Here is a 15,942-nt window from a genome sequence, read left to right on the forward strand (position 1 = left end):
GCTTCCTATGCTAATTCCCATCATCCCTGACCACTAGCCACACTCATTAGGGCTGAAAGGAGTTGCAATCCAGCATATCTTCATCACTTCCCTAACAATAGGAATTTCCTTCCCACTTACTGACATAATTTCAACAACCACATCAGTGACAAAAGCACACTATTTTATAGATCTGATGTATGTACTCTGAGGCCAGAGATATATTTTTCCAATATTCCCTTTCACTCCCACTGTTTAATCATTCTGTTTTGTCTCTAATTAAATTAAGGTAGTAAACTCAGAGGCTTGGGTCCTAACCTTGCTCCAACCAGTGGGGAGACAACCAGTGGCGTGTTGTGAAAATTTTAATAGGGGAACAGTTAGGGCCAGAGATGTCAGCTTGTGAGAGCAATGGGGGGGCATGATGTCATGCATGTGAGCACCACGCCTCCCTCCCTAAGTCAGGCAGAAGCTTCATGGACTTTGGGAAGGAGGCTCCAGGCTTTAATATTCTAATATACTGGGAACATTTAGGGGACTAGTCCAGTCCCCCTAGTCTACTGATCGCACACCACTGGAGGCAACATTTGTCAGTTCCCCATGCACCCCCTTACACTGACAAACGGGCTCCAAAGGGCTTGGGGAAACTGGCAAATGTAGTCTCTTCCCTGGTTCTTTCTTCTGTAGATGGAAAGATCCCTTCTGTTAGCAGAAGGCTACATTTGGATCCTGACCAGTAAGAATGATGCAGTATTAAAGCTGTGTGTTTGCATTATAAAGCAGCTGTATAAAACTCCACTAATCTAGATGCTGGACAGTGAGTGTGCTTGTGTTAATAGGGCATTCTAAATGATAGTTTCGAGTGCAAGGTTTGGAAGTGCAATTCCTGCAGTCCAGCTCCCTGGGACACTTACATCCTCACTTGCAGAACTGATATGCAGCAGATGGGGTGAGGCAGAAGATATGGTCCAGCCTTTCCCTGGGATTATTCTAGTGCCTTCAACAAGTAGTACAGGAAACTGTCTGAATTAATGCTTACAATCATGAAAATGCTCAATGTTCATCAGAAAAAGATGCATTTTTTGCTTTATGGTGGAAACATCTTAAATATCTACTGCAAATGTTGCTCCACATACTTCCAAATCGTGACCACCAGAGGGTGTAGAGAAAAATAGATTTGGGTCCTTTGGGGCCTGAATTTCAGCTGGCAGCTAACAGCAGTTGTTGAGAACAGAGGGAAAATATTAGTGTGTGTGTACTCAGAAGCCTATAACTATATTAGCATATTTTTCCAATTAATGCCTCATACAATTTAAAATTAGAGGACTTATTTTATGATTAGTGGATGAAGAATTGAGGGATAGCAGCTATAAAACAGAGGGGCATCGTATTGAAGGGCATGAGGCATAGAATAAAAATGATGATATAAAAGGAAATAAAATATGTAGCACGAAATTAAATTTACCAGAGTATTTGAACATCATAATTTAATATACTTAAGATGGCAACCCAAAAGGAAAGACCTGTTTTACACATGTTGGTATATGAGGTGGCAATGATTGTGTCAAACAAAGCTTTCTCCTCTAATCTTATCCAGCAGATGCTATGGGATTTCTTAAACAGGCAGAGGCCTAGATGCATCCTCTAACTGCCAGGAAAGTTTTCAATACATATTTTTACTCTTGTGTTTGATATAACTTGATTCCACTTTTGATGTGAGCTATATACCAGAAGCATGAAGAACAATTGCTTAGGTCAGTTTGACTTCTCCAAGATGTGGATTTGATAACTGGGGTTGTGAAGGCCAGCATGTACAAGTTGGATCCTTACCCAAGAATTTCGTGATTTATTTATTTTTTTGCCAGAATTGAAAATGCTTTCTTTAGAAAGGGTTGACTTCTCAGGGGTTGAAGAAGGCAATGATTTGTCTACTCTTAAATAAATATTTTTTTAAAGATAAGGGCAGTCAAATCAATCTAGAGCCTGTTTTCAACCTCCCTTTCTCAAAATGATTTGAGCACAAGATAACACAGCAACTCCAGACATTCCTGAGTTATGTGTTTTGGCTTCAGCTTTTTCAATGTGCCAGAAACTGCTTGATACATGATCTACTAGGGAGGACCATGATCTACTAGGGAGGATACATTTTGTTCGACTTCTCAGCAACATTTGATATGGTAGGCCAAAATATTTCTTTTAGCTCCATTACAAAATTTGGCTGGTGCTTGAAGGGCTGCATCCCAGTAAGACAAAAGAGTTTTATTACTGAGGACAGTGTTAGCAACCTGGGACTAACCAAGATGCCTTAAGCTCCAATGCTTAACATCTACAGAATGTGAAGTTACCAAGTTCAGAAGCTTTGGGGTTGACTGTCATCAGAAGATGACACCCAGGTCTATATTTCTTCAGAGAAGCAATCTCTGCCCTGAAACTGAATCCATACAAGATAAAGATTATATTAGTGGGAGCATTTCTGCCCTGGAGAGGAGCAGTTTTATCCATGATAGGGTGCTGTTGCCTGAGCGGGTGAATGGGTTACTGTTGTATTCAGGCCTGCTTAAGACAGATACTCTCCCCCACTCCAAGTAGCTCAGAACTTACTACACTAATCCATATTTCTGCGACTTCCAGTAGAGGAGATGTCCTTGAAAGCTTCAAGCAATGCAAATGTAGCAAGTCTTCCATCAAAGGTCATGTCCATATTTAACCTGTTCTGCTCTAGTTACATTGGTTACCAATTTGCTTCCAAGTTCAATGATTCTTTAAAGCCTTTCACAGCTGACTTTTCACAAATCTGAAAAACCAAATCTCCTATTCCCCATAAGATCTGACTAATCAGCATTGTTTGCCGCTCTGTTTTCAAAAAAGTAAGGATGACGCAACTAGAAATAGAATCTTTGCAAAAGTGTTTCCAAAGCTTTGGAAACTTCTGTCTAAGCAAATATGAAAAATAACATCCTTGCTGGGATTTTAGAGAAACTACCAGTAATACATTTTCCTGCAAGATTTTGGTTGATTTTGCCTTGTTGCTATGACTACTTTGTTACTACTGATTTATTTTAAGATAGGTTTGTTTTATTCATTACTTTTACAAAAAAGTGGTTTACATCTTGCTACAAAAAAGTGCCCACTAATTTTTGCCTTTGTGTTTTAGACCAAAACTTGATGTAGTTCAATGTACTGCATCAGGAAGAAGTAGTAAAAGACAGTTTAGAACACCAATATAACTTGTCTGATATGGCAAAATTTTGTTTGCCACTATATCCTGAGTACAGCACTATACTTAAATGTTTAAATAAATATTTAGCATTAAAATGTGAGTTCACATATCTATTATATCTCAGCTCCACTGGCAAAGCTTCAAGATAACAAGCAAATTTGGCAGCAGGGCAAGGAGGCCAGGGCTGACTACCTTTTTGAAATTCCCAGCTCCCAAGTAAATAAAGTCAAATACAAATATAGATATCTAGGTAAGCACCCAGCAGCATACCCTCCAACATTTCTCCTATAAAAATAGGGACGTCCTAAGGAAAAGCAGGACATTCCTGGATCAAATCAGAAACCAGGACGGCTTCTGTAAATCCAGGATGGTCCCTGGAAAATAGGGGCACTTGTAGGGGCAGCAGCAGCATTGTGGAGGCTCTCCACCTTATTATTATATCACATGGATTACTATTTGCCTGCTTTTCTATTGTGTAGTCACAACAGCATACAATTTAGCACCCAGCTACAACTTGTGGCCAGAACTGTAATTTCTTAGAAAGACAGGATGCATAACAAAATCTAGATTTCTAGAATAACAAAATAGACAAAGTTGAATCTAGAGATTATAGTGTTGTGGAGAAAGATGGTGGAATTTATTAAGCAGAGGTTGAGATATGTTACGTAGATATAAAAATCTGATATGCAGCTATTGCATTATGGCCTGTTAAATAAAGATTACAAGAAAGAGAAAGGATAATCTAGAGCATGGTAGGCAAACTAAGGCCCAGGGGCCAGATCCGGCCCAATTGCCTTCTAAATCCGGCCCGTGGATGGTTCAGGAATCAGTATGTTTTTACATGAGTAGAATGTGTGCTTTTATTTAAAATGCATCTCTGGCTTATTTGTGGGGCATAGGAATTTGTTCATTTCCCTCAAAAAAATATAGTCTGGCGCCCCACAAGGTCTGAGGGACAGTGCACCGGCCCCCTGCTGAAAAAGTTTGCTGACCCCTGATCTAGAGTCTGTCCTGGATTTCACTTCCCCTAAAACCATTACCTCAACTTACTCCACTGTGGTAAAGCATAATGGGGTGAAATACTAAACAGATGTTTGTCTGCAAAATGGCTGACAATAACAATAGTTGCTCAATCTGTACTTTCCACATTATTTTTAATAGTACATTCAAGCCCTAGTCATGGTTTAATTGTAAAGAATAGTTACAAATTATCAATAAAGACCTAAGAAGTTTACAAAAATTATTTAAAGTAAAAGCAGCCACCAGAAATTAACAGCAGATTAAATCATATTCTTGTTGCAGACATTTATTGGAAGTCATTTATGTCATTTTATTGAGGTCTGCTAAATATCATCTCCCTCACATTAGCCAAGACACAATGAAATGCCTGAGGCAAGCTCTAGCTGCTTTCTTGCTTCAAGTGGAGGGAGGAAAAGCTGAGTGCAGGTGTGTTTCTGCTTGCCAGAAGCCAATGTGGGAGGTACACTCCACTTTGCAGCCAGTTCCACTGTTCTCCTTCATGGGGAATGCAGCAGATATGTGGCAGAAACTTCCTTCAACAGGGGACAGAAACTGCTTGCTGACAATAAAGGGCTTCTCTTTCTTCTCCTTTAGCATGAATGATGAGTGTATCTATTTGCCACAACAGACTGTTAGATTCAGTGAAGGGGTCTAGAGAGATTCTCCAAACTTAACAATGGGTAAAAGTTGGCATCTGACCAGATTATCCATGTAACATTTCCCCAGGGTTGCTGGCTGACCAGAGATAGATTAGGCTCCCTCCAACTGAAGATGTTGGAGTCTGATGAAATTGCCAGGACTCCAACACTTGCAAACTCTCAACTTGCATGTGCTAAGGGACATTACTGTAGATTATGTCCTGCTAGTCGCTTTACTAGGCACGGAGCTAGGCTGCCAAGAACAAGAGGTTGTCCTTTCCCAGGCTGTTGCCCAAGCAGGTGTGGAGACAGAAAGGTGGTGCTGAATGCCATCTCTTACTTCTCTGAAGCACCTTGATGACCACTGAAAGAGGGAACAGAGCACTAAACCTGAGGGGCTGAAATAACTCCTTGAAACTCTGGGCAGCTGGCCCCTGCTTAACAGGAAGGAAGCTGGGTGCTACATGTGGGGCGCTATGAGGGGGTATTCTCACTACCCCATATGGTTATCCCGCCCCACCACCACCAAAAGAAGGCTGTATGGATCTATGATCCACAGAGCATTGGGCATTACCGCTACAGTGGAACCTCGGGTTGTGGACGTAATCAGTCATGGAGGCACGTCTGCAACCTACAGTGTTCGTAACCTGCAGCACCACGTCTGTGCACGTACATGACGTGATTTGGCACCTCTGCGCATGCGTGAAGCACGATTTAGTGCTTCTGTGCATGCGCGAGCGGCGAAACCCGGAAGTAACCCTTTCCGGTACTTCCGGGTTTCCCGCGGTCCGCAACCTGAAAACACGTAACCCGAAACGTTTGTAACCCGAGGTACCACTGTAATGCCTAGTGCTCTTCAAAACATTTACCCCCGCTACTACTTCTTTCTCTTTTTTTTGTAAGCTACTTCAAAGCGGTAGTTCAGGAGCAACAGTCTCATCCTGACATTCTCTGGAAGGCAGAGCCCAAAACAAGATTTCTACTCTCCTTTAAAGAAAAAAGTGTTTTCCTGTTCACTCTGTCTTCTTTTTCAAGAGAAGTGAATTCTTTGATGTATGCTCCACTCCTTCTGACTGAGAATAATACACTCATCTGCTCTAACAGTACAATCCAGACTACAGCTCTGCTGCAGCTCTCCTGTACTGCATGTTACATACAAAAGACCATCACAGAAATGTGCTTGTAATCTGAGTGAATAAAGCAAGTCACAGAGGAAAGACAAACAACTTCAGGGTCGACACAGTCCTTTGATTTCTATTTCTCACCACTTGGAAGTAACAGATGACAAGTTATATACTTGTTGCTTTATAACTATCCCTCTTTAGTCAGTGCCATTAAAAGTTTTTTAACACAATGTTTCAAACTTCGTATATGAAATGCATGCAAACAATTGCTGTTAGAAGAAGCAGATTGGCCATTTATGTAGCTACAATACATAAGAAGGAAGGGAAAGGAGATTGTTAGCCACTTTGAGACTCCTGAAGGGGAGTGAAAGGCGGGATATCAAATCCAAACTCTTCTCTTCTTCTACAAGTGTACAGTATCACATTTGTATTACATTAGAAACTCATACAGTTCAATATAAACCATTTTATATTTACTAGGCTGGAACAAGTATGGATGTTTACAGTTTCTATTACATTGTACTTAGCCTTGTCTAACCCTTTAGCAGGAATTATTTTGATAAATTAATTTTATAATGAGAATTACAGTGATATGATTTATAGGTTGTTTTGTAGCTTGCCAGAATAGCTGTTGGAATTCTTTTATTTCTTCATTACACATAATTAGCAACCTTGCAATTTTCTACCTTGTAATTTTCAATGAAAAGGTTAACAATTATGCCTAATAGGCTCTAGGTTTATAAGAAAACAGATACACATTCAGAAAGCTGACTACTGCTTTTCAAAACAGGTGAATTCAGCTAGAACAGAACAGTACATTTTGTTTCAGAAGAACAGGGGTGCCCAGAGGCAAATTTCAAGTCTATGTCCTTTTAACTTGCTTTTATTTTTCTTTTATTATTTCAGAAATGTATACACTGCTTGATTGTAAAAAACAAAACAAAAATCAAAGCAATTTACAAATAGATAAAACACTAAAATCAATTTAAAAATACAATAGTATTTTAAAGCATGCAAAAGTTAAAATACTAAAACAAATTAAAATTGCCTCAACTTTCTAAGCATCTGAGTAGGCTTGTGTGAACAAGAATGTGCCTCCAGCCATTAGTCCTAGAAAGTTTAATGCCAATTTATTTATTTATTAAATTTATATCCCACTTTGGGCTCCTCTTGGAAGGGCAGGATAAAATTTAATAAATAAATAAATGCAATAATCAAACATTATCTAGCTCCCATGCAAAGCACCTGAAAATAGTAGTGAAACTGACAAGCTTTATCATTACCTCTAGGGGAAGTCTGGAGAAGCACCTTCACCACAGAGTTGAGCTAGGTTTAACTCTAACCCATTAGCACTTTAACAGTTGATCTTTGATGTCTTACACATTCATTCATGTTTTTGCAAGATATTGCAAATAACTACATTATATTGCATCATCCTCCAAGGAACTCAAAGAAGCATACATGGTTCTCCATGCCCCCATTTTACCCTCACAACAACCTTGTGAGGTAGGCCAGGGCTCATTGAAGACTGGTTTATTACAATGAATTAGGCACTGCCCAACACCCTCAGGTCTGCCCTCAGGTAGCCCAACCTGCCTGCTTTCTTACTTACAACCAGCTCAAGGGGTGACAGTGCCTGTCAGCTTTCTTCTCCTTAGTCTGTGTTGCCCTTGTAGAATTCAGCAGGGAGGAAGATGAGGAGGAAATGAGAACAAAATGAGAATTATTTGGCTCTCCTATCATAGGTTCTGGCTCCACCAATGGTTGGTCTCCCTGCTTTCCATCCTGGGCCTCCCTAGTCCTCCATGAACACTCTTAGAGTCAGATTCATGTACCTAACACAATCCAGCACAAAGACTCTGGCTAGTGCAACAGGACTTTCCCCCATTTCCTCCCCCCCATCATGCCTCCTGAAGATCTGCTCTGGAGGGTTGGGAGAATCCCCAGAACAGCACACAGAGGCAAGGGCGAAAGGGAGATGCTTCCATCATTGCAAGCATTTCTGCTTTTGCTGATGGAACAATATCCTAGTGCCACGTTGAATTCTACCCTTAATCATCATTCTGGCTTCCTGTGTCACAGTCAACGGTAATTAATTTTCGTTCATGAATAGCAAATGCAATAGGAGTTTTTTGACATCCAGCTACCAATGATTTTTATTCAAAAGTACTGGTAAATTTAACTGAAATAAATAGAGGGGATGGGGTCTGCAATATCTATCAAGGTTGGAAAATGAATATGCCACATCCTTAACAAACACAAATCATTTTATGGTATCCTTTTAGAACAGATAAATTTCTGTGGAGATCTAGTTGTCATTGAGGGAAGAATTAAGGAGAAAACCAAGGTGATAAGCATAACAAAGGCCCCAACCCTGAATGGGAGGTCAAAGGCCTTTCAAATAATTTATATACAGTTATGCCATTGCCTCCCTATAGCATAATTTATTAAGCCCCAATACATTCAACTTCTGCTTAAAATATAGTAAAAATATTTTTTGTACAACAAGAACATGTGGTTTGTTTTTTAACTGCAGGAGAAGCTCTGCGATGAGTGTGAAGGAGAGTGACTGCTTTAGTCTCTTGGCACCAAATTTAGAAACTCAGAATTATTAAATGAGAGGCCTTGACAATTAAATATAATGAGGAACACAATTGCTCCTCATTTAGTCATTATTTAATGTACCCATTACTTACACAATGCAATTTTTAAAATAGTTTGAGCCACTTGTATGTAAAAACTCATGCTGGGTAAAGCATAAAACAGAAATATCCCAAGAATCCTTCACTTTCAACACAAGATGGGATACTGCTAACATCTAACACTTACTGTGATTACCATGATTATTTCATACATATGCTTTTTAAAAAAGTTTAAACATACTTGGAAAGTGAGTGCTTCTGTGCATCCTTTTTACAGAGATGAAAGGGATTGCATAGGATCAGGGCTCAAGATTAGTCATACTCAGAACAGACCAATTGATGTCAATGGACTTATTTGGTCTACTCCAAGTATGACTGTTGTAATTCAATCTTAAATAGCTGTTAACTCACTAGTTAATGACACTTTCAATCAAGGTTAACTGAACTCTCCACTATCCTTTTGTTTGTCAAATATTCTCCCATGGTTAAAAAATGGCACTGTGTCTCCATTTAAGGGTTCAGTATCCAAGTTCCTGGCTAAAGAGAAATAAGGCCAAACTGTTCTTTGCACCACAGCATTTCCTGAAAAAGTTTCATACTGGGCTCATTAAGACCAGCTCTGCATGGGTAATTAACTGGAAAAAGTATGTTTGCTACATATCCTTATTATCTCAATAGCTGCAATGATGAACAGCCAGAAGCATCATAGCCAGACACTAGAGAGATCTTCCAGGAGTCAGCATGGACCACTGGTACCAAATCATATGGGAAACAGTCTTACTAGAAAAGCTAACCAACAGACTAAAACTGACATGGGGACAAATAGAAGAGGACGCCTTCACCCCAGTATGCCTCCCTTTTATTACATACACAACCCAACAAGACAACAACAAGAACCCCCCAACAGCATACAAATCAATATGGCTAACTTGACATCCAACAGCCCCCCCCACATGCAAACGAATCTTCCCCCTCTTCTGCATACAACACTAACATCTCATTTATTTAAAAAAAAGTTGCGGTGCTGAGTGTGAGGACAAAAGAGACCCTAGTTAAAATATGGACGGAGAAAATCAATAATTGTAATTATCTCAAAGTTTGCTTAGAAAATTAATTGGTTCAGTTTCAGAACTTGCCTGCAGCCTATTCAGGCTCCACTTATCTGGGGGTGGATCTGCACACAGAGGAGAAATGCTATAAATAACTCAAAAATTAGATCTTTCTAACAACAACAATAAAAACTTCTATGGAAAAACGCGTATAAAAATTCCCTGCTCTCTGGCACCATATGGTGTTGCATGTTTATAGCGCATTCAAATCATTGTTTTTTTACTAATGTAGCGGAGTCCTGGGAATAAGTCCTATTGTACTTTATGCCACTTACCGGTACTTTTGAATAGATACAGGATTGCACTGACCATAAGTTAGTATACTCGCATTAAGCATCAATCCACGATGGTGTGTATAAATGTTCACATTGCTTTTGTGATGCGAACAACTGAGTGCAGCATTGTCTGAGATGCATAAAAGAACCCTGAATAACAGTAGAACAAAGGCTTGCTTACAGCAATATATTTTAAAGTGTCATTGGCTGCTGTGAAGTACAGAGGCATGAATAGGTAGGAAATGCTTGATTTTAATAGAAAAAACAAATCTCACCCCAATGACTTCACTAATGTAATATGTAGTTTGGCTCTAAAATAGACAGAGGAGGAAGGTCAGCTTGAAAGTCTAAAGTGAAGTGGTGATACTGAGTCAAACCCGGGACACGACTGCTGCTGCTGCTGCTTGCGTGAGTGTTGGGAGGACCGCTCCCTTTTCTGCCAACTCCATCCGGCCTAGGGGGCGGGGCCTGCACCCACTGCCACAGCATAAGAGGCCTGAGAGAGGCCTCCGGGACACGACTGCTGCTGCTGCTGCTGCTTGCGTGAGTGTTGGGAGGACCGCTCCCTCTCCTGCCAATTCCATCCGGCCTAGGGGGCGGGGCCTGCACTACCACTACAGTTTAGAGGCCTGAGCAGCTACCGGCAGCAATGGACAAAATGGTTTTAAATGTTTTAATCGCTTTTAATTTGCAGCATTTTAAATGGTGGTTGTTGTTTTTTAGAATATTATATTATTTCATTATTTTATTTTTGCTTGGGGTGGGATAAGCACTGAGTCAGCACTATTGTTCCTTGCTTTGTTTTGTTTTGTTTTGTTTTGTTTTGTTATTATTATTATTCTGTTAAGTTATTATATAGTTTGTATTTTGCCTTTTAAGGGGAGGGGTCATGGCTGCCTGGGAGTGGGCCTCAGCCAATAGATTGGGTGGGGCAGGTTCCACAGGGGGGGATGTATTGGGACACCCGATCTCAGTGATCACGGGCAGGAGGAGGAGTTATGCTAAGACCAGACCATGTCATTACCGAGGAGGCAGGTTTAGTCGTTGTTTGAGGACTATCCCTGCCTCCAGGTCTGGTCCTGACCGGAAGGATACAGTAATCAGCAAGGGAAACCCACATGACCTGAAAGTGTTGCTGTGCAATGCCAGGTCAATGATGAATAAAACCACTGCCATCCACGACCTGATTGTGGATGGAGGATTTGACCTGGCATGTGTGACAGAGACCTGGTTGGATGAAGCAGATGGGCCTGTCCTTGCCGCTGCTTGCCCACCAGGTTTCTCTTACGCACAGCAACCCAGGTCATGTGGGCGGGGAGGGGGGGTTGCAGTGATTTTTAGGAAGTCATTAGTCTGCACCAGGCGTCCTATTGGGAAGACCCAGTTTTCTGAGTGCATGTTCTGGAAGTTGGGCAATAGGGGCAGTACAGGATTCCTACTGGTGTACCGACCTCCCCGGTGCACCAAGGATTCCCTGCCCGAGCTGCTTCAGGTCGTGGCGGATATGCTCCTGGAGACACCTAGCTTGGTTGTCCTGGGGGATTTTAACATCCATGCCGACACGACCTTACAAGGAGCCGCTCGGGACTTCGTGGAAAGCATGGCCTCCATGGGGCTGTCCCTGAATACGTCTGGCCCAACTCATAGCCACGGACATGCCTTAGACTTGGTGTTTACCTCTACGGATGTTGGTGATCTGACATTAACTAAAAGCGAAACAAAAGAAGTGCCATGGTCAGATCACTTCCTGGTGCAACTGGACTTCTCCGCAACCCTTCCCCTCCGCAGGGAGGTGGGACCGATTCGGATGGTCCGCCCCCGCCACTTAATGGATCCAATTGGCTTCCAGAGAGTGGTAGGGGATGCTTTATCCCAAGTTGATGGCCTTTCAGCTGATTCCCTGGTGGCCCGCTGGAATGCGGAGTTAACCAGGGCAATTGACTGTCTGGCTCCGAAGCGCCCTCTCCGATTGCATGGAGCCTGGACAGCCCCGTGGTTTTCCCCGGAGCTGAGGGTGATGAAACAATCGTTGAGACGGCTAGAGCGCCGGTGGCGGAAAACTCATTCTGAATCAGACCGGACACGGGTTAGAGCTCAACGTCGAGCCTACCAAGTGGCAATGGCGACGGCGAAGAGGGCCTTCTTTGCCGCCTCCATTGCATCTGCAGAAAACAGCAGCAGGAGACTTTTTCAGGTGGTTCGCAGTTTATCGGAACCACCTGTACCACCGGGGCCTGGTAGGGACCCCAAGATCTCCTGCAATGCTTTTGCAAAGTTTTTTGCAGATAAAATCGCTCAGATTCAGAAGGAGGTAGACTCCACCGTGGGAGCAGGGCCAGGGCGGGAGAGTGCTAGAGTTCTGTCTGGTCCTGTTATATGGGATCAATTCCAATCTGTTACCTCCGAGGATGTGGACAGGCTGCTTGGACGAGTGAAACCGACCACCTGTCTCCTTGATCCTTGCCCATCCTGGCTGATAAAAGCGAGCCGGGAAGCGCTGGGCGATGGGCTCTGCGGGGTGGTGAATGCTTCCCTCTGTGAGGGAGCCTTCCCAGACCCGCTGAAAGAGGCGGTCATTAAACCGCTTCTTAAAAAAACATCTTTAGACCCGGCCAATTTGGCCAACTATCGCCCAGTCTCAAATCTGCCATTCTTGGGCAAGGTGATTGAGCGGGTGGTTGCTGAACAACTCCAAGCACGCCTGGAGGAAACGGACCATTTGGATCCCTTCCAATCGGGATTCAGGCCTCACCATGGGACTGAAACTGCCTTGGTCGCGCTGGTTGATGACCTCCGGCGGGCTAGGGACAAAGGTGAGAGCTGTTTCCTAGTTCTGCTGGATCTCTCAGCGGCCTTTGACACCATCGACCATAACATCCTTCTGGACCGTCTAGAGGGGCTGGGAGCTGGGGGCACTGTCATACAGTGGTTCCGCTCCTTCCTCCTGGGCCGTGTCCAGAAAGTGGTGGTGGGGGGTGAGTGTTCAGACCCCTGGGCTCTCACTTGTGGGGTGCCTCAGGGTTCTGTCCTCTCCCCCATGCTTTTTAATATCTATATGAAGCCGCTGGGAGAGATCATCAGGGGGTTTGGACTGGGTGTTCATCAGTATGCAGATGACACCCAGCTCTACCTCTCCTTTAAATCAGAACCAGTGAAGGCGGTGAAGGTCCTGTGTGAGTGCCTGGAGGCGGTTGGAGGTTGGATGGCGGCTAACAGATTGAGGTTGAATCCTGACAAGACAGAAGTACTGTTTTTGGGGGACAGGAGGCGGGCAGGTGTGGAGGATTCCCTGGTCCTGAATGGGGTAACTGTGCCCCTGAAGGACCAGGTGCGCAGCCTGGGAGTCATTTTGGACTCACAGCTGTCCATGGAGGCGCAGGTTAACTCTGTGTCCAGGGCAGCTGTCTACCAGCTCCACCTGGTACGCAGGCTAAGACCCTACCTCCCTGCGGACTGTCTCGCCAGAGTGGTGCATGCTCTAGTTATCTCACGCTTGGACTACTGCAACGCGCTCTACGTGGGGCTACCTTTGAAGGTGACCCGGAAACTGCAATTAATCCAGAATGCGGCAGCTAGACTGGTGACTGGGAGTGGCCGCCGGGACCACATAACACCGGTTCTGAGAGATCTGCACTGGCTCCCAGTACGTTTCCGAGCACGATTCAAAGTGTTGGTGCTGACCTTTAAAGCCCTAAACGGCCTCGGTCCTGTATACCTGAAGGAGCGTCTCCACCCCCATCGTTCAGCCCGGACACTGAGATCCAGTGCCGAGGGCCTTCTGGCGGTTCCGTCATTGCGAGAAGTGAGGCTACAGGGAACCAGACAGAGGGCCTTCTCAGTAGTGGCGCCCGCCCTGTGGAATGCCCTCCCATCAGATGTCAAAGAGATAAAGAATTACCTGACATTCAGAAAACATCTTAAGGCAGCCCTGTTCAGGGGAGTTTTTAATATGTAATGCTGTACTGTTTTTAACACTGATTGGGAGCCGCCCAGAGTGGCTGGGGAAACTCAGCCAGATGGGCGGGGTATAAATAATAAATTATTATTATTATTATTATTATTATTATTATTATTATTATTATTATTATACAGTGGTACCTTGATTTACAAACTTAATCCGTTCCAGAAGTCCATTCTTAAACTGAAACCGTTCTTAAACTGAGGCGCGCTTTCCCTAATGAGGCCTTCCACCGCTGGTGCCCTTCCACCATTCCAGTTTTGCGAAGTTCATAAACCAAATTGTTCTTAAACAAGACTGTTCTTAAACCGAGATACCACTGTATGCATCTACACAAAAGTGAGTCCCATGGTACTCCATGGTATGTAGGTATAGCACTGAGGTCTTAAACAGAAATAAATCTTATCTCTGAGAGGAAGAGGACATAAAAGCTCTTGACACTCTGATGGCTAGTTACAGGAACAGCAAAATGCATTGCTCAGGGGAGTAATTAGTAGTTAAATTGGCATTCATGTTTCCTGTCCATGGCTCTGTAAGAAAATTACTAGAAAAATAAAATGCTGAGTTTGAAGCAAACACACAGAAATTTTATGTAATTATTTTAGAAACGATTGTGAGGTTCTTTAAGAAAGGCATATTGAGTTTGAACCAGTAAACTTTGACTTGCTTATATTGCAATTTCTATAAATTCTGATAAGTAATATCTGTAACCTTTGAATAACAACTTAAGGTTTGATCATAGTGCAAAGATCACAATCTTTTTGTCATATGAACAGGGAAGCTTCTCAGCAAAAGTGTTTTTCTTTGTTTTATTGGATTGTAGGCTAAATTCTAACTGGAACATTCTACTGATTTGATTTTTTTTTAGTATTTTATTTTTTGTAGCATATTTCCCTGGTTAAATAATTGAAAGTTCCAGTTGAGCACTTAGAAATTCCTGAGAATTCCAGGATTTGTACATTTTAAACTGATGGGAGTGGGGTCAGAATAAGAAATGCAACAAAGGGATATGTTCTCTATAGATTGCAGTGACACCTTCCTTTTAATGTAAAATAGCTTGTTAGGGAGATTTTTGCTGAAGAATCGTAGTTCCAATCCTAATGCCTCTTTCATTGTAGCACTATTTAAATTAAATAAATTAAACCAATGCCAACATGCAGTTCTCAGTTTTAACCTTGTGGGCAGAATGTGTTTGAGATTTGTTGTAGCTTCACTAATGTATCCCCTGATTAAATGAAATGCAGCCACAATCCTAATTATGGAGCTTTTGCGGACTAGATTCAACTTCATCAGATGTATAAATTTCACAAAAGCTTATTCTACCACATGGAAGGCTAATCTGTGGTCCAGATCCAGCCCTGCAAGCCAGAAATGTGGTTTGCCAGTCCTGAGCTTTCTCTCCTAATCTTCACACTGCTGTACTAAGTTAGGGAAGTGGGTGATACAATCACTCTACCCACTCAAAACATCACCTTTTACATTCCAGAGGGGCTCATAGTCAATGTGACCTCCAGGCTGAAAAATGTCAGCCATTCCTGCTCTACAATTAACATTTACAGTTGACATCAACTACCGGTAAGTCTTAGACATACTCAAAGGAGACCTACCGAAGTCAGTGGACATTATTACTTTGATTTCTTTCTCATTCTTGATCATAAGGTCCCAGGGTAGGTGAAATAGATTTAAAATAATTAAAATCAGTGATGTTTAAAATTGTTTTAAACTAATTTAAGTTAATAGACTTAATAAATTTCAGTGGGTCTAATTCTGTGTATGCCTTAGCTAGATCTACAACTCCCTATCTTTAAATATATCATAAGCCTACTGTTTTGCAGAAACAAACTAACAGTTACCCCTCTGTATATACATTGACTTTGCACACTCTAGAAACAATGCAATACCTATGGGCTCTTCAAAAGCCCACTGATTCCCAACAGCTGCAGATACTCAACTATACCATATGTTCTGGTAGCAAGT

The 15,942-nt window shown here is 42.4% G+C and overlaps 1 protein-coding gene across 1 annotated transcript in view; it reads right to left on the reverse strand.

Annotated features, from left to right (window-relative positions):
* Nucleotides 1-15,942, reverse strand: part of SLC16A10 (solute carrier family 16 member 10) — a 43,523-nt gene that overhangs the window by 22,375 nt on the left and 5,206 nt on the right. The gene's annotated exons all lie outside the window — the stretch shown is intronic.

The sequence above is a fragment of the Podarcis melisellensis genome, assembly GCF_964234715.1.
Source record: "Podarcis melisellensis genome assembly, chromosome: 3".
Taxonomy (NCBI): domain Eukaryota; kingdom Metazoa; phylum Chordata; class Lepidosauria; order Squamata; family Lacertidae; genus Podarcis; species Podarcis melisellensis.